Below are 19,088 nucleotides of genomic sequence, written 5' to 3' on the forward strand. Positions count from 1 at the left end.
CTTCTCAGCCTGAGGCCGCATATTTTAGCGATATTACTTTTCTGGTTTCTTAATGTGTTGTTCTTTAACTGAAGTTAACTCATGAAGAACTGGTCTTCGTTTGCATCAGTCAAAGTGATTTCTGCTTTCAGGACTTTCTTTGCACTCTTACACATTGGCTGATTTAACTATTTTATGTCGTGGGTGAGAATAACAAAGGGATTACTCCGCTCCTTGCCCATAAAACAATGTTGCTTCTGTTGAACCACTTTTGTTCTTGCCTGACCAATACTGTGAAGCTGAAGTTCCTCATTTATCCATTTGGAAAATTACAATTGTACTACAAAGTGAAATTGGATAATATTGATGATATGATACAAATAAGGATAGTAAAAATTGTAGGTTCGCAACCATTGTAGCAAGTAATTTAAAAAAGGATTTTCAAAGCCATTTGAATTTGCTTCTTTCCTAGTACATTATAGAATTTGCATTATGTGCTCCTGAAGGTTTGGGACTGGTTTGAGAACGTTTGTATGCTTCATAATCTGGTGACAAACGAAGTGCTATTTGCCACCATAATTTGCAAGTATACAATCAAATGATCCAATACATTATTGACTCTAATTTCTAATTTAATTGTGCCTGGTTACTTCAAATTGCGACAAGTAATGATGTCCTATAACATTTTTATCATATTTATGTTCAGTCTTTTTCTCAACAGGCTGAAGTCAGCATGGTTTCCTTAAGGGGAGATCTTACCTGACAGGGCTGTTGGGATTCTTTGAGGAAGTAACAGGCAGGATAGACAGAGGAGAATCAGTGGATGTCCACAAGCACAAGAAAGTCTGCAGATGCTGGGAATCCAAAGCAACACACACAAAATCTTGCAGGAACTCAGCAGGCCAGGCAGCATGAAGCGTCTTGACCTGAAACATTGGCTGTTTACTCATTTCTGTAGGTGCTGCCTGGCCTGCTGAGTTCCTGCAGCATTTTGTGTGTGTTGCTGCCGGTGGATGTTGTTCGCTTGGATTTTTAGAAGGCACATGACAAGGTACCGCATGCAAAGCTGCTAAACAAGAGGAGCCTAAGGTATTTCAGAACAGGTTCTAGAAGATTGGCTGACAGGTGAATCTTTGGAATTTATTGCCACAGATGACTGTGGAGGGCAAGTCATTCTCACGTTATATAAGACAGCGATAATAAATCTGAACCTGATTATATTTAAAGCAGGGATTGATAGGTTCTTGATTAGTAAGGGTGTCAAAGCTTGCGGGAAGAAGGAAGGAGAATGAACTTGAGAGGAAAAATAAATCAGCCATTATTAAATGGCAGATCAGACTCAATAGGCTGAATGACCTAAACCTGCTCCGATGTCATCCAATGAAATCATGACAGATGTAATAGTTGTTCTCTCACTTTGCCCATTGAACTAGTGGTCTTATTGAAAAAGGATCTAGTGGTTTTCTGGCATGTATGATGCATAGACTCTTCTCGGGCTTCCAGTGGGGTACAGGTGTCAATTTTAACCGATGTTTCGATGACAAACTCAGGGGTGATGCCTAGCCACATCAGGTCCGGTGGTATATATACCCAATTCCTGCCATCTGTCCCTATTGCTTGGTTAATCCTCAACCAATCAGGTTTCTGCTGTCCCACCTTATTTACAGTCGTTTTCCAGTTCTTCGAGCAAGACCTTCATTTTTGTTAAAGATCTTATTCTGAAATAACCGATATAAAAGATGCATTATTTTTACGAGACATAGGCATTGTATTTTGAGTCAAGAATTGAGACTAACAGGAAACCCAGATGACTAAAGCATTCAATAGATTAAATAATAGAAAAGAATCAGAACAAAACACTAAACCTTGGAAAGAAGAGCTAGATTTTTATAGTGATAACCAAAACACCTCTTAAAAATAACCTCATTGAAACTAGGTTGATTACAAAAAGACACTGAAAAAGTGGCTGGAATTACTAGGAAAAATGGTGAAAGATTTTTTTTCATTAATAGTTGTGGTAAACCATATATATATGTTGTAACTGAGTTAACTGTCTGGACACGCCCCTCTGCTGACTGCCCCTGTGGCTCCTCCCACAGACCCTTGAATAAAGGTGATTTCGCCTTGCTCCTCCCTCTCAGACCAGGAGCAGACACTCAGCATGCTGGAAGTCATATTTTACTGCGAATAAAAGCCTTTCAGTATTTACCCTACTTCAGTCTTTTGGAGTGATTGAAGGTGCATCAGTGGCCTACAGAAGCAATGACTTGTGTGTTATGGAACTGAATGGTGGAACAAACTTAAGGTGCTAAATGTCCTGTTCCTAACACAGTGTCTCCAAATTCTGATTTTAAGAAAAAAATTTATAAAATTTGGAGTGCCCCACCTTCTCTTCCCTACATGGGCCCACATGAACTATACTTGTGTTAGGTCTGTGACACTGATGAACCTAAGTAACGAATTTAGTTTTCGTCATGACAGCAGGGTAGCAGAGCAGTTACTGTAACGCTGTTACTACATCAGTAGCTTGGGGTCAGTTCCACCGGTGTCTGCAAGGAGTTTGTAATTTCTGCCCATAACCGGGTGGGTTTCTCCCAGGTGCTCCGGTTTAATCCCACATGTGGGTTAGTAGTAGGCTAATTGGTCACACAGGTGCGGTTCAGAGGCATGGGTTCATTGGGCCAGAAGAGACTGTTACGTGCTGTATCTCAAAATAAAATGTTAATTTTATTTGATCTGTTCCAACAGAATGTATGAATTTCTCTTTCTGTCAATGCCTCTTATTCCAGCCTTCAACATTTGAACACTCATACTGGGTTCTTTCTGAGTTTTGAGAAGTTTGAAGGCACTGAGCTGTCGTGCTTGAAATTTGCCACTTGAATCCTATTGAGAATAATAGTAAAAGCTATTTTATCAGCAAAGTTTGCCAGTGCTTATTGGAGCTTAGAAGAATGAGAGGAGATCTTATTGAAACACAGAAAATTCTGAAGATAGATGCTGAGATAATGACTTCTCCTCATGCAGGAAACCAGAACTAGAGAGTACCACCTCATAATAATGGATTGTCCATTTCTAATGGAGATGAGGCCATACAGTCATAGAACATAATAGCACAGAAACAGGCCCTTCTAGTATGTGCCAAACTGTTAATCTGCCTACTCCCATTGACCTGCACCTGGACCATAGCCCATCCATAGCTGTCCCATCCAGGTACCTATCCAAATTTATCTTAGCTATTGAAATTGACCCTGCATCCACCACTTTCACTGCCAAGTTGTCCCACACCTTCACCACCCCTCTGAATGAAGAAGTTTCCCCTCATGTTCCCCTTAAACATTTCACCTGTCATGCTTAACCCATGGCTTCTAGTTGTAGTTATCAACTAATCTCAGTGGAGAATGCCTGCTTAAATTTAGCCTATCTGTACCCCTCATCATTTTGTATACCTCTATCAAATCTCCCATCAATCTTGTATGTTCTAGAGAATAAAGCCCTATTACTCAGGTCCTCAAGACCCGGCAACAACCTTGTAAATTTTCTCTGCACTCCTCCAATTTTATTTACATCTATCTTGCAGGTAGGTGACCAAAACTGGACACAATGCTAAAAATTAGCCCTCACCAATGTCTTACACAATTTCAATATAACATCCCAACTGCTGTACTCAGTACTTTGATCTGTGAAGCTCAATGTGTCAAAAGCTTTCTTTATGACCTTATCTACCTGTGACACCACTTTCAAGAGATTATGGATCCCATATTCCCAGATCCCTGTTCTACCACACTCCTCAGTGCCCTACTGCTGACCGTGTAAGACCTACCCTGGTTGGTCCTCCCAGAATGCAACAACTCACACTTGTCTGCATTAAATTTCATCTGCCATTTTTCAGCCCATTTTCCATCTGATCTAGATCCTGCTGCAAGCTTTGACTATCCACTACATCCCCAATCTTAGCATCATCCGCAAATTTGCTGATCCAATTTACTACATTATCAAACAGATCATTGATATAGATAAAAAACAATTGACCAAGCACTGATCCCTGTGGCATACCACTAGTCACAGGCCTCCAGTCAGAAAGACAACCATCTACAACCACTCTTTGGCTCCTCCCACTAAGTTAATATTTAGTCTAATTTACTATCTCATCTTGAGTGTCAAGCAACCGAATCTTCTTGACCAACTTCCCATGTGGAACCTTGTCAAAGGTCTTACAAAAGTCCATGTAGACAACTTCCAGTGCCTTTCCTTCATCAACTTTCCTGGTAACTTCCTCAAAAAACTATGAGATTGGTAAAACATGACTTACTGTGCACAAAGCCATGTTGACTATCCCTAAACAGCCCCTATCTATCCAAATACAAATCCGGTACTTTAGAAGACCTTTCAATAACTTTCCCAGAAATGATGTCAGTCTCATTGGCCCATAATTTCCTGGCTTATTCTCAGAGCCTTACTGAAACAATGGAGCAACATTAGCTATCCTCCAATCCTCTGGTACCTAACCTGTCAATAAAAATATTTCAACTACCTCTGCCAGGGCCCCTGCAATTTCGGCACTAACCTCCCACAGAATCCGATGGAGCACCTTGTCAGGCCCTGGCAATTTATCCACCCTAATTTGCCTGAAGACAGCAAACACCTCCTTCTCTGTAATCTGTATAGGGTCCATGACCTTGCTGCTGCTTTGCCTCACATCTATAGACTCTGTGTCTATCTCCCAAGTTAATACAGATGCAAAAAAAAATGTTGAAGATTTCCCCCATCTCTTTTGGCTCCACGCTTAGATTATCACTCTGGTCTTCCAGGGGACCAATTTTGTCCCTTGCTATCCTTTTGCTCTTAATATACCTGTAGAAGCTCTTGGGATTCTCCTTCACCTTGTCTGCTAGAGCATCCTCATGTCTTCATTTTGCCCTCCAGATTTCCTTCTGAACTGTTCTCTTGTATTCCTTATGTTCCTTAAGTACCTCATTTGTTCCCATCTGCTTATACAAGCTATGCATCTCCTTCTTTTTCTTAACCAGAGCCTCAGTATCTCTCAAGAACCAAGGTTCCCTAAACTGGTTCTCCTTGTCTTTTTTTTCTGTCAGGAACATACAAACTCAGTACTTTCAAAATTTCACTTTGAAGGCCTCCCACTTACCAAGTACAACTTTGCCAGAAAACAACCTGTCCCAGTCCACACTTGCCAGATCCTTTCAGATACCATCAACTTTAGCCTTTCTCCAATTTAGAACATCAACCTGAGGACCAGACCTATCCTTTTCCATAATTACCTTGACACTAATGGCATTATGATCACTAGACACAATGTGTTCCCCTACACACATTTCTGTCACCTGCCCTGTCTCATTCCCTGAAAGGATATCTAGTATCTCATTCTCTCCAGTTGGGACCTCTAAGTACTGATTAAGGAAACTTTACTGAACACATTTGACAAACTCTTTTCCCACCCAGCCCTTTTACAGTATGGGCATCCCAATCAATATATGGAAAGTTAAAAACATTTACTATCACAACCTTATCTTTCTTGCAACAGTCTGCAATCTCTCTACAAATTTGCTTCTCTAAATCCTGTGGACTGTCGAGTGGTCTTTAATATAATCCCATTAAAGTGGCCATACCTTTCTTATTCCTTAGTTCTACCCATAAAGTCTCATAAGATGATCTCTCCAGCCTGTCACAACTGAGCACAGTTGTGACATTTTCCCGAGTAGTGGTGCCATCCCTCCCCCTTTAATCACTACCACTCTTATCACGTCTAAAACAACCGAACCCCAGAACATTGAGCTACCAGTCCTGCCCCTCCTCCAACAAAGTCTCACTCATGGCTACAATGTCAAAATACCATGCCCTAAGCTCGTCCACCTTAATTACAGTCCTCCTGGCATTGAAAAAAACACAGCTCAGAACATTAGTCCCACCATGCTCGAACTTTTGATTTCTGACTTTGTATGTAGGTTTCTCCACATACATTCCACTATCTGTTCTGGGACTCTGGTTCCTATCCCCTTGCAACTCTAGTTTAAACCCTCCTGTGCAGCACCAGCAAACCTTCCTGCTAGGATATTAGTCCCCCTCCAGTTCAGGTGCAAGCTGTCCCTTCTGTACAGGTCTCACTTTCTCTGGAAGAGGACCCAATGATCCAAAACTCTGAAGCCCTCCCTCCTGAACCATCTCCTTAGCCATGTATGATCTTCACTGTGTGACCTTTCTATTTCTGGCCTCACCAGCTCGTGGCATGGGTCCTGACCATACACGTCCTGTCATTTAACCTAGCACCTAACTCCCTGAACTCACTTTGCAGGAACTCGTCACCTCTCCTACCCATGTCATTGATACTGATGTGGACCACAACCTCTACCTGCTCACCCTCCTACTTAAGAATGCTGTGGGCTCGATCCAAGATGTCCCTGACCATAGCACCCGGAAGGCAACAAACCATCCCTGAATCTTGTTTTCTTCCACAGAACCTCCTTTCTATTCACCTAGCCAACAAATCTCTGATCAGCTTGCCTCTTCTCCTTGCTTCCCTCCTGAGCCACAGAGCCAGACTCAGTGCCAGAGACCTGATCATTGTTGGCTTTCTTCTGCTACGTCATCTCCCCCAAACAGTATCCAAAACAATATACCTATTGTTGAGGGGAAAGGCAATAGGGGTACTCTGCACTGACTGCCTATCCCTTTTCCACTCCTGACAGTCACTCAGTTGCCTGTGTCCTGTACCTTGGATATAACTACCTCCCTGTATGTCCTGTCTATCCACCCCTCAGCCTCCCGAATGATCTGGAGTTCATCCAGTTCAACTCCACCTCCTTAATATGATCTGTTAGAAGCTGCCGGTCTGTGTACTTCTTGCAGGTGTAGTCATCAGGGACCTGCCTTCCCATGTCCCACAAGAGGAGCATGCCAGTATCCTGTCCGGCAGCCCCACTGCTCTAAATATGCAATAAGAAATAAAGAATAAGAAATGGAAAAAAAATCTACATATGGCTTTCGCTTCTCATCTCCTCTAAGTCTTGATGAGCCAAAGCCTCACTCCCTACTCTAACACTGGCCCACTCACCCAATGACCATTCTGCTTAAAACTTACATCTTTTTATTAGTCCTTACCAAGTTCCTAATTACACCCAATCCAATGTCTCCTTCAGAACTGTGGTGCACAAGAGGAGTTGACTGTCCCCGCTTGCTTCCTTTAAGCGCTCTCTCCCTCTACACAATCCGGTGTCCCCTCGGGAGGTGGATTTCGTCTCTGAGGATCATGAGTTTTTGGAACTCCCAAAAGCAGTAGAGGTGGAGTCATTGAATATTTTCAAGGTGAAGGTCAACAGATATTCATTAAAGGAGTCTAGGGTTATTGGGAAGAGAGTGGAAAGGTAGTACTGAGGTCAACTTTAAATCTGTTACGATCTCGCCGAATGTCAGAGGGGGCTCACAGGGCCAATTGACCTCGTTTTAGTCACTGTTTAAGTTCATAACGGTACAACCTTTTGTTGTCTCTGAAGGGCCTGTGTCATTTGACCAAAATTAAAGATAACGATTATAGATCATGAGTTTGGAAATCGTTAGAACTCTGAAATGTAGCCCTGGATTGCACAGTGGGCTTCATTTTCACAGTTATTAGCATTCGTTGTTTGTAGAAAATTAGCACTTATATTTTGCTTGCTTACCTATAATAAATACAGCAACAAATCAGTCCTTATCAATCACATAATTTTTTGTAAGTTCTCAGATGTATTGTATCATGTGGTTTAAACATTGTACCAAGCAAATTTTCTGATTTTTGAGAATATATGAAAAGCAATTTTCTATCTGTGATTGTTAATGTAACACTGTTATAGTTTAACTGCAGCAGTGTTTTCAATGTGTGGCATTTTTACCATCCTCAATGAGTGCTTCCTTTATTTTGTGTATACAATAATAGCTATCTCTCTTTGAGGACCAACTTCATATGACAGATCTCTGACATTTCATGGCATGAATCCCAGTTCATCATCAAAGCCCCACTTTGGCTTGAGAATCTTTTAAAATTAATCTATCATATCAATTCCAGTGCATTAGTTACCGTGGAGAGCTACTGATCTAGCTTGGAGCTTATCTAAAATCCAAGCGTGCAGCAAAACCGTATTCTGGGATGGCTCCAACATTTGAATGGAATTCCTTCTTCAACTCTTTGCTGTATAACAAATTATAAGTCAGATCAAAGCAAGATAAATATTAGATACTTAGAGATTTTACTGATGAGCAATGCACTCACTATAGAATCAATCCTTGTTCCAAGAAAATATGTTTTGATATTCAGTCCAAATTGAGTCACAGTGGGTCGCATAAGCACTTAAAGCTGCCACATTAGATGCATACATGAATGTCATTTTGCTTCCTTCTTTTCTGCCAACGACTCCCGAACCCCAGATATCGCACACCAAGCACTGTGCCAGAATTTAACTGCATTGTAAATAACTCTGGCAAAGCTAGGCTGAAATGCCAGAGCCTTACAATTTCATTATCTTTGAGGGGAAATATATGCCTTTTTCATAACATTTTATGAAGATCATGTTGAAAATGAGAACATCTTTTTCATTGATCTGTTTTCAGATAAGTACTCTCAAAAACATTAGTAAATTTTATTAGGGTGAATATGCCGTGATGTTGATGGAATGCAGAATTCTGAATCCACCCACCACCTCATGGTCGTTGTTAACATCTTTGCAAGAGCGGGACAATCTCCAAAGTGAATTTTAATTAAATATAACATTCAATTATGTGTTTTCAAATGGTTCAAGGCTGATGTTTCCTGGGGAGAGAATTCTGTAATGCCAGTAACATGAAAGTAAAAGACAAAGGAGCAGAGCCCTGTGTTCCCAAGTTTCCATCTTTAAATCACCAAAGACGAATAGGACTCCACCACAAGAGGCAGAACAAGCCTTGTACTTGCAGATGGCAAAGTTGAAAAATAGTCCGTTAACCCGGGAAAGAGGGAATATTCCTGGCTAATTAGCTCCACATGTCCATAGTTTCATGATGGCGCACCCCAGCTGCAGAAACTGATGGTGGGAGCCCGTATACTTCTAGCTCTTGCAGAAGTAATTAGCATTACTTAAGGAAGCATCTTATGCCCGTAGTAGCCAGGCCAATGGTCTGAAGTGCTGAGGCTTTTCGACTACCACTTTTTCCTAATTGTGGCCTGAGAGTTAGACTATGCCAGGCAATTCTGCCATCCTAAGCCACTCAGGTTTGTGGCTGTGGCTAAATTTCCAGCCGGTCTCTTTGTACATGCAATGGGTATTCATTGTGTTCTGCAGGCTGTGAAGTCCAATAGTCCTGGTTATGATTCTTGGTCAGCTTGTGTTTTAATGAAATGGCAGGAAAGTGCTGTACTTGAGAATTGCACTCTTCTATAAATTATAAAAGTTCATACTTGACAAATGATCACCTAGCTGAGAGATTGAAGTGAATGCCAATGCGTACAGGGGCAAAATTATGCTCTTCCTGAACTAGCGTGGATAACTTCATAACTTCACTCAGCCCAACACTAAACTGATTTTGCGACCTGTGGTCTTACTCTCAAGGATGCTGCAACTTGCGTTCTCAGTATTATTTATTTATTTATTATTATTATTTTATTTTCACTATTATTTTTGTATTTGAACAGTTTGCCTTTTGTACATTGGTTGTTTGTAGTTTTTCATTGATTCTATTGTACATCTTGGTTTTACTGTGAATGCCTGCAAGAAAATGAATCTTGAGATAGTACATGGTGACATATGTGTACTCTGTTAATGAATCTACTATGAACTTAGGGAGAAGCAGTACTGAGAGGGAGATATAATCTGAATTGTACTTGTTTGCATGCAGAGAGCAAAGCAATCTAATGCATTCACTGTTGCAAATGGTCAGCAGGATGGATTGCTGAGGAGCTTAACAAAATCTGTGGTACTTTGCTATGTAAATGGATGTCTTTGACTACAAAAGAAACTGCAGTTGTGTGCAATATTTACAAATTGGAAATGAAGTTTTATGGTACAATTCTGGATGCCACGAAAGGTTAAATGTTGGAATTAAATAAAACGGACCATTTAGCCTATGCAAATGTTTAAGTTCCACATGAGCTTCCCCATATGTTGTTTACTTTGCCCCCTCCCTCCCTTGTCAATTGATCCTTCTCTTCACTCTTGTGTACTTGTGGTTTTCTCTTAAATTCTTCTGTCATTTGTGAAAGTGAGCCTCACATTTCTTTAAGTAGAAACTGATGATAATTGCCAATAATGTAGCATATATTAATAATAATTTGTTTTGGCTTTGGGTGGGAACAGACTTGGGCAAGCACAGGCAGAGGTTCTAAGTAAGTTTTATTTTCTGTTTGTTCATAGCCAGTGCGCTGAGAATGGGTCCGGAGGTAATGGTATGTTCCTTGAGTGAGATGTGGAAACTTTGGGAGAACTCCAGTCTCCCTGAAAACTGCATTAGCACGAAGTGCACCGAGCTGCAGCTCCTTAGAGACCGTCTTAAGTAACTGGAGCTGAAGCAATGTTAGCATTGATTTTGAGAGGTCTAGAATACAAAAGCAAGGATATAATGCTGGGGCTTTATAAGGCATTGGTCAGACCACACGAAGTATTGAGAGCAATTTTGGGCCCCTTGTCTAAAAAAAAAAGACATACTGGTATTTGAGAGGGTCCAGGAAGGTTCACAGGAATGATCCCAGAAACAAAAATGTTAACATATGAGGAGCATTTGATGGCACTTTACTTATACTTGTTGGAGTTTAGAAGAATAAGGTGGGGCGGGGGGCGGATCGCAATGAAACCTATTGAATATTGAAAGGCCTAAATAAAGTGGATGTGGAGAGGATGTTTCCTATAGTGGGGGAGTCTAGGACCGGAGGGCACTTTTTCAGAATAGAGAGACATTCATTTAGAACAGAGATGAGGAAAAACTTCTTTGACCAGTAAGTGGTGAACCTGTGGAATTCATTGCCACAGATGGCTATGCAGGTCAAGTCATTGGGTATGTTTAAGGTGGAGGTTGATAGGTTCTTGATTAGTGTGGGTGTCAAATGTTACGGCGAGAAGGCAGGAGAATGGGTTGAGAGGGTTAATAAATCAGCCATGATGGAATGGTGAAGCAGACTCAATGGGCCAAATTGCCTGATTCTACTCTATGTCTTATTGTTTTGTCTAATTGTTCTTTTTTCTCCATGTAAACAACATCTCCACATCTGCCTCCTAACATTTTAAAAGAAAGGTGGCAGGTCATGTTTTAGTCGTTTCTGAAGAAGGGCACCCCTGCCTAGAGAGCCTTTCTTCACAATGGTATCATCTCAACCCTGATATCATCTTTCCATATCTTCTTTGTAAGATGGAGACCAGAACTATGCGTTGCACTCTGAAGTGCAAACACTGCAAGGTGTTTCGTACTGTAAACAAATTCTCTGCTCTCGAAATCCCTTTCTTGCTGAAAAAAATTCTAGTGGTTTGTTTCTCTTGTGGTTTTGTCAGTGTGTGTTGCTGCTTGTAGTATTTTGTACATCTGTAATCGTCAATCCCTTTGTGTTTCTTCTCTGTTTAGAATCTCTCTCTCCTTCATAGTTCTTGAGTCAAAAACTTTTATTCCTAATTACTAAATGCGCATCCTCTTTTATAAAAAATGTATTTCCTTACCTATACTGTTTTCACAGTCTTACTCAGTACTGACCATGCCTTCCATTTTGTACCATATTCCATTTGGTGGCCACTTTATGAGGTACACCTGTGTGCTCATTAATGCAAATATCTAATCGGCCAGTCATATGCAGTAACTCAATGCATAAAAGCATGCAGACATGGTCAGGAGGTTCAGTTATTGTTCAGACCAACAACAGAAAGAAATTTTATCTAAGTGACTTTGACTGTGGAATGATTGTTGGTGCCAGACAGGGTGGTTTGAGTATTTTTAGAAGCTGCTGTTTTCTACAGATTTTCATGCACAGCGGTCCCTAAACTTGACAAAAAGCATTCAGTGAGTGGCAGTTCTGTGGGCAAAAATGCCTTGTTAATGAGGAAGGTCAGAGGAGAATGGCCAGACTGTTTCAAGCTGACAGGAAGGAGTCAGTAACTCACATAACCATGTGTTATAACAGTGGTGTGCAGAAGAACATCTCTGAATGCACAATACATCGAAACTTGAAGTGGATGGGCTATAGCAGCAGAAGACCATGCTAGATTCCACTCCTACACCAAATAGAATGGCCAATGTATTTATTTTGATAATACACGTTTTGATTTATAAATTCAAGTAATATTTTAAAGTGTCCCTATGGTACACCTCTTGTCATGCTCTGCTATTCTGAATAACTATCTTTGCCTTCTTTTTTCTCTCTCTTTTACCAGCTATTATTCAATCTGCTACTTGACCCCAGATTCCGCACACTCTAACCTTGAATATTGAGCCTCCCATAAGTACCTAAACCTTTTGAAAGCCCGTATTCACAGGTTGCAAGAGGGCCCTAATGCAGATATTATTGTTGCTTCATATTTGAGTTAATGCTGCCCCTTGAGAAATCTCTTCACAGAAGAACACATGAAAATAGGATCAGAACTAAGCCATTTACTCCCTCAAAAATGCTTTGCAAATTAGCAAACGATCGATGTTTACACGAGTGCTTAATGTGTAAGGAATGTGAAATAAAATGTGAAGCCAGTTAGATAAATGGATGACAGAATCCGAATCAGTTTTAATACCACTGGCAAATGTCGTGAAATGTGTTGTCTTTGCGACAGAGGTGCCATGCAATACACAATCATAGAAAAATGGAAATTATAGTAAGTATATGTTTATATATATTAAATAGTTATATTAAATAAGTAGTGCAAAAATAGAAATAAAAAGTAGTGAGGTAGTGTTCACGGGTTCAATGACCATTCAGAAATTGGAGAGCACAGGGGAAGCAGCTGTTCCTGAATTGTTGAGTGTGTGCGTCTTTAGACTTCTGTACCTTCTACATGGTAGTAACATTGAGAACAGGGCATGACCTGGGTGATGTGGGTTCGTAATGATGGACGCCACAATTTTCAAGCACCACTCCTTGAAGATGTCTTGAATACTATGGAAGCTAGTGCCCATGATGAATTGACTGAGTTTACAACTCTCAGCAGTTTATTTTGATCCTGTGCAGTATCCCGCCATACCAGATGGTGATGCAGCCAGTTAGAATGCTCTCCACGGTACATCTGTGGAAACTTACGAGTGTCTTTGGTGACATACAAATTTCCTCAAACTCCTAATGAAATATAGTCGCTGTCGTGCCTTGATGTGTTGGGTCCAAGTTAGGTCCTCGGAGATATTTTCACCCAGGAATTTGAAATGGCTCACTCTTTCCACTTCTTTTTCCTCTATGAGGACTGGTGTGTGTTCCCTCGTCTTAACCTTTCTGAAGTCCACAGTCAATTCTTTGGTCTTACTGACATTGAGTGCAGAGTTATTGCTGCAACACCACTCAACTAGCTGGTATATCTCACTCCTGTACACATTCTCGTCACCATCTGAGATTATCAACAGTTATAATGTACCTAAAGATATGGTCTTGTTAGGAACATTCTAAGTATGATTGAAATACACAGCTCTTTTTTAACAAACTGTGCTGACAGCTGACTAGAAATAGGGGTGAATTTTATCAAGTGACTTTCATGGTCAGAGGTCTGAACAGAAGTCTTAAAATGGTAATAGCAATCAAGAAGTTTTTTTTTATACTGAATTTTGTAATAGTGACTTGTAAAGCAAATATAGTATGCTATCCACAAAATGAATGATTAAGGTTAGCTAGATTGCCGTAACTAAACAGTGGATTTTCGTAGTGTTCTGGAATGTTTTTTATTACTTTTATTGTCCGAAACAAATCATTTGTTTGGCATTGGTACTCTCTGCCCCTCTATTCGTAAATTACAGCTTACCATTTCACTGACATTGAGCTTCCAAATTTAAACCATACTTTAAAGTCTGGCACAAAAGATAGGCTTCTTTTTAACAGTGTTATATTTGCGTGCTAGAGTATTAGTGTAACAATTTGAAATGTAAAGGCAATTTTCAACCTAAATACTAAACTGTATTTGGTATTTACTGAGAGCTAACTGCACCATTATAGCTAGCTGGTGGTGTAGTGTAGTGGCATCACCACCAGACTTTGAGGCAAATGGTCCCGAGTTCAAATCCGGCCAGCTCCTTGCGTGTTTTCTATCCATGCTGGGTTGAGTGCTGAGCTAGGGGGAAAAGAAACAGTCAAATACTATGGAAACAGCAAAACTGCCGCCTAATGCGCCCTAAGATGTGAAAAGGAACAACAGCTACACCATTGTAATTTAACAGAAAATAAGACAAATTCCATCCGCATGTTAAAAAAAATGCGTTAGAGGTGAAATGATGGCAGGCCAAGGAAATTCACATTTGCTGACCTAGATTTTGCCATAAAGTAACCATAACCCAATCTGTGTGACCGTCATTAAACATTGAACAGTAATTTCCATTTACCACATGTGTAGTTACATGTGGAAATTTTCACCAGAATGTGTGGCAATGCTTGCAGGCTGTCTGCAGCATAGCCTTGGATGTGTTGGTTGTTAACATAAATGATGCTTTTCGGTGTCCATCTGAGGAATAAACTTGAATTTTGAATTCAGTTTTCCCAGAATCTGAGGTACAACTGCCTTAAAGGGATTTGCTGTTGAAACTTTTTTGTCTGATACCCACAGACTTGCCTTAAATGTTCTCTTCTCATGTTAACAGGGTGATGATGTTTCACTTACTGGCAAATGATTTGAGTTACCGGAATCTGAGCTTTTTTCATGTACTTTTCATTCATATAGATTTTAAGATTAAAAAGAATGCTTTTTTGAATTTATTTTACTTTTTTTGTGTATCTTTGAGGCAGGATTCGGTGGCATGGAGACAGCCTTTTAGCCAGCATGAATATGATGGCTCACCAAGTATTTAACTAAACTAGTCTCATTTTCCAGACTGGGCCTATAGTCTTCAGTGTTTAAATTTGCAATAAAAAGTTAATGGAAAACTGGACACTGAATTGTATAGAGTATGCCGACCATTTAACCTACTCTAGAAACTGCTTTGTGGATCCAGACTTGGTTTGACCACAGAAGGCAAAGAATGGTTGTGGATAGTTCATATCCTGCATGGAGGATGGTAACCAGTGGTGTTCTGCAGGGATCTGTTCTGGGACCCCTCCTCTTTGTGAATTTTATAAATGACCTGGCTGAGGAAGTAGAAGGATGGGTTAGTAAGTTTGCTGATGACACGAAAGTTGGGGGCGTTGTGGATAGTCTGGAGGGTTGTCAGAGGTTACAGTGCAACATCAATAGGATGCGGAACTGGGCTGAGAAATGGCAAATGGAGATCAACCCAGATAAGTGTGAAGTGGTTCATTTCAGTAGGTCAAATTTTGAAGACAGAATATAGCATTACTGGTAAGACTGTTGACAGTGTGGAGGATCAGCGAGATCTTGGAGTCCATGTCCATAGGACACTCAAAGCTGCTGCGCAGGTTAACAGTGTTAAGAAGGCGTAGGGTATGTTGGCCTTCATCAACCATGGGATTGAGGTCAAGAGCTATGAGATAATGTTGCAGCTATATAAGACCTCAGTTAGACCCCACGGAGTACTGTGTTCAATACTGGACACTTCATTACAGGAAGGATGTGGATACTATAGAGAGAGTGCAGAGGAGATTTACAGGATAGTGCCAGGAATAGAGAGTGTGCCTTATGAGAATAGGTTGAGTGAATTTGGGGTGGGTACACATAATGCACTGCCAGTGAAGGTGGTCTTTTAAGAGACTCTTAGATAGGTACATGGTGCTTAGAAAAATAGAGGGCTATACGGTAGGGAAATTCTAGGCAGCTTCTAGAGTAGGTTATATGGTTAGCCCGAAGGGCCTGTAATGTAATGTAGCTTTTCTATGTTTCTATGTTTCTAATTTCCCTAACACATAGCCCTCTACTTTCCTAAGCTCCATGTACCTATCAAAAAGTCTCTTAAAAGACCCTATTGTATCTGCCTCTATTACTGTCGCTGGCAGTGCATTCCACGTACCCACCACTCTCTGTGTGAAAAACTTACCTCTGCTATTCCCCCTGTACCTACTTACAAGCTCCTTAAAAGTAGGCACCCTTGTGTTAGCCTTTGCAGCCCTGGGAAAAAGTCTCTGGCTATCCACACGATCAATGCCTGTCATCATCTTATGCACTGACATCAGGTCACCTCTCATCCTCCGTCACTCCGAAGAGAAAAGGGCAAGTCCACTCATCCTATTCTCATAAGGTACGCCCTCCAATCCAGGCAACATCTTTGTAAATCTCCTCTGCACCCTTTCTATAGTTTCCACATCCTTTCTGTAGTGAGGTAACCAGAACTGAACACAGTACTCCAAGTGGGGTCTAACTAAGGTCTTATATAGCTGTAAAATTTCTTCACAGTTCTTGAATTCAATCCTATGGTTGATGAAGGCCAACATACCATATGCCTTCTGCACAACACTGTCAACCTGCACAGCAGCTTTGAGTGTTCTATGGAGACAGCACCCAAGATCTGGCAGATCCTCCACACTGCCAAGAGTCTTACATTAATATTATGTCCTGTTTTCAAATCTGACCTACCAAAATGAACCACTTCACACTTATCTGGGTTGAACTCCACCTGTCACTTCTCAGCCCAGTTCTGCATCTTTTAATGTCCGGTTGTAACCTTTGTAACCTATGTGAAATCTACAGACAGATCACACATAAATAAATAAACTGAAGTGCCTTAATTAAATATTGTAAGGTACAGAACAAATTAACCAGTGACACTATTCTCAGTAGCACTTCCTGGTTTGTATTACATGTCAGTCATTACAAATTCTTCATTTTGACTAGTTAAAGTTATTTCTGACATTCATTCACCTTCCAGGTTCCTTTGAGAATATGGTGCTGAAGTGGCTTGTCATTGCCTTCCAGCAGAAGTCTGAATAGATGCAAGCTGGTGCTGATTTTATTTGCCATTGACTGCAATATTTAGGCTGTCATTTTTTTTCATTTCCTTTGTCCAGTTGACCATTTAAACAAATACAAGGCAATGAAATTAGCAAACTTTCCTTTTGCACCAACCACTCTCAATAACCCATCTGCATCTGGTTAACATACTGCTTTAGGAGACGAGTGTACAATGAGCCATATTATCTGAAAACACTCAAAATTCTGTTCCTCTTGAATACTGAGTACATTGTATGTTTGCCTCTCCATTTTAAGATCATTTTCTAGTACTAAATGGGACCCTAAGACCTGAACATACTGAAGCAGAGGTTGTGCTCATCATCATTCCATGTCTGCCTGCTTTACTCCTTACTCTACTGGCGCCTAGAATGCCCACTGAAAAATGCATTGTCCCCATCAATAACTGCCGTATACACAGTGCTACAATTCTTGGTGAACAACCTTAATAAAATTACTAAAGACTGCCACTGGACACATGAGGGGTGATTGATAAGTTTGTAGAAGGAGTCAATTTTAGAAAGCCTAGCACATCTATTTTTCCTACATTTACACACTTAGTCCAGCAGTCGTGGAGCATACGGATCCCTTCTTTGTAGAAGTCGGCATCTTGGACCTCCAGAAAGTGGTCCTCTGCAGGGGTGATTGATAAGTTCGGGGCCTAAGGGAGAAGGAGCTGAGTTATTAACTTCAAACTTTCTGCATAATTGCTCGAAGAGTTAAACTGCATGAATATGTAATAGTCATAGTCAGAGTACTTTATTGATCCCAGGGGAAATTGGTTTTCGTTACAGTTGCACCATAAATAATTAAATAGTAATTAAACCATAAATAATTAAATAGTAATATGTAAATTATGCCAGGAAATAAGTCCAGGACCAGCCTATTGGCTCAGGGTGTCTGACCCTCCAAGGGAGGAGTTGTAAAATTTGATGGCCACAGGCAGGAATGACTTCCTATGATGCTCTGTGCTGCATCTCGGTGGAATGAGTCTCTGGCTGAATGTACTCCTGTGCCCAACCAGTCCATTATGTAGTGGATGGGAGACATTGTCCAAGATGGCATGCAACTTGGACAGCATCCTCTTTTCAGACACCACCATCAGAGAGTCCAGTTCCATCCCCACAACATCACTGGCCTTACGAATGAGTTTGTTGATCCTGTTGGTGTCTGCTACCCTCAGCCTATAACTCATACAGCTGTATAACTCATCTCCTTCTACTTTAGGCCACGAACTTAATCAATCACCCCTGCTGTGGACCACCTGGAGGTCCAAGACGCTCCCATTACATGCACGTGCAGTTCAACTCAGTGATAATACAGGAAGTTTGAAGTTAATAACTCATCTCCTTCTACCTTAGGTCACTAATTATCAATCACCCCTGCTGTGGACCACTTCTACAAAGAAGGGATCCGTATGCTCCACGATCGCTGGACTAAGAGTGTGCATGTAGGAGAGGACTATGTTAAAAAATAAATGTGCTAGGTTTTCTAAAATTGACTCTTTCTACCTTAGGCCACGAACTTATCAATCACCCCTTGTACAATTGACTAACTCCATTTTATTGCATGTGTAGAGAGGAGGAGTTTCTCACCTTGCTCCACATTGAATCTGCTCCTTCTTGTCAGATTCTGGAGCATACAATTTCTATGTGTAAAGAAAGTTGACAGGGAATTTAAGTTGGGATTTCTGCCACTTTTTGTCTTTATAGAGGAAAGTGAAGGTTAAGTTCCACATTCTTGCCATTAGGTTTGGTAACAATGTTTATGCTTAACAATCTGTAACCAATCTGAACATGCTCAGTTATGGCTAAAGCGATGGACTTGGTAAGGGTCCATTGAATGAAAGTGAATGGGGCTGAGATTGGAGATATAATATACTTAAGTTTGACACAGAATTGTACTTCTATACCTGTCACAAAGATGTAATAATGCCAAAGCTCTTCGTGCATGCTATCTGTATGGTTTAGATTTCTGCTTTAGCCTCTTTGTGAATCTTCTCCATATTGAAACCCATTGCTAAATGTCTAGCCTTTCTAAACAAAGTCTTGCTTTGGAAGAATACAATTAAGTTGGAATTTAAAGGATTTTGGA

The 19,088-nt window shown here is 40.7% G+C and overlaps 1 protein-coding gene across 6 annotated transcripts in view; it reads left to right on the top strand.

The window, feature by feature from the left end:
* The window catches only part of LOC140195332 (junctophilin-1-like), a 156,608-nt gene that overhangs the window by 24,043 nt on the left and 113,477 nt on the right, over positions 1 to 19,088 (top strand). The window lies entirely within an intron of this gene.

This window comes from Mobula birostris, chromosome 1, assembly GCF_030028105.1.
Source record: "Mobula birostris isolate sMobBir1 chromosome 1, sMobBir1.hap1, whole genome shotgun sequence".
In the NCBI taxonomy this organism is placed as follows: Eukaryota; Metazoa; Chordata; class Chondrichthyes; order Myliobatiformes; family Myliobatidae; genus Mobula; species Mobula birostris.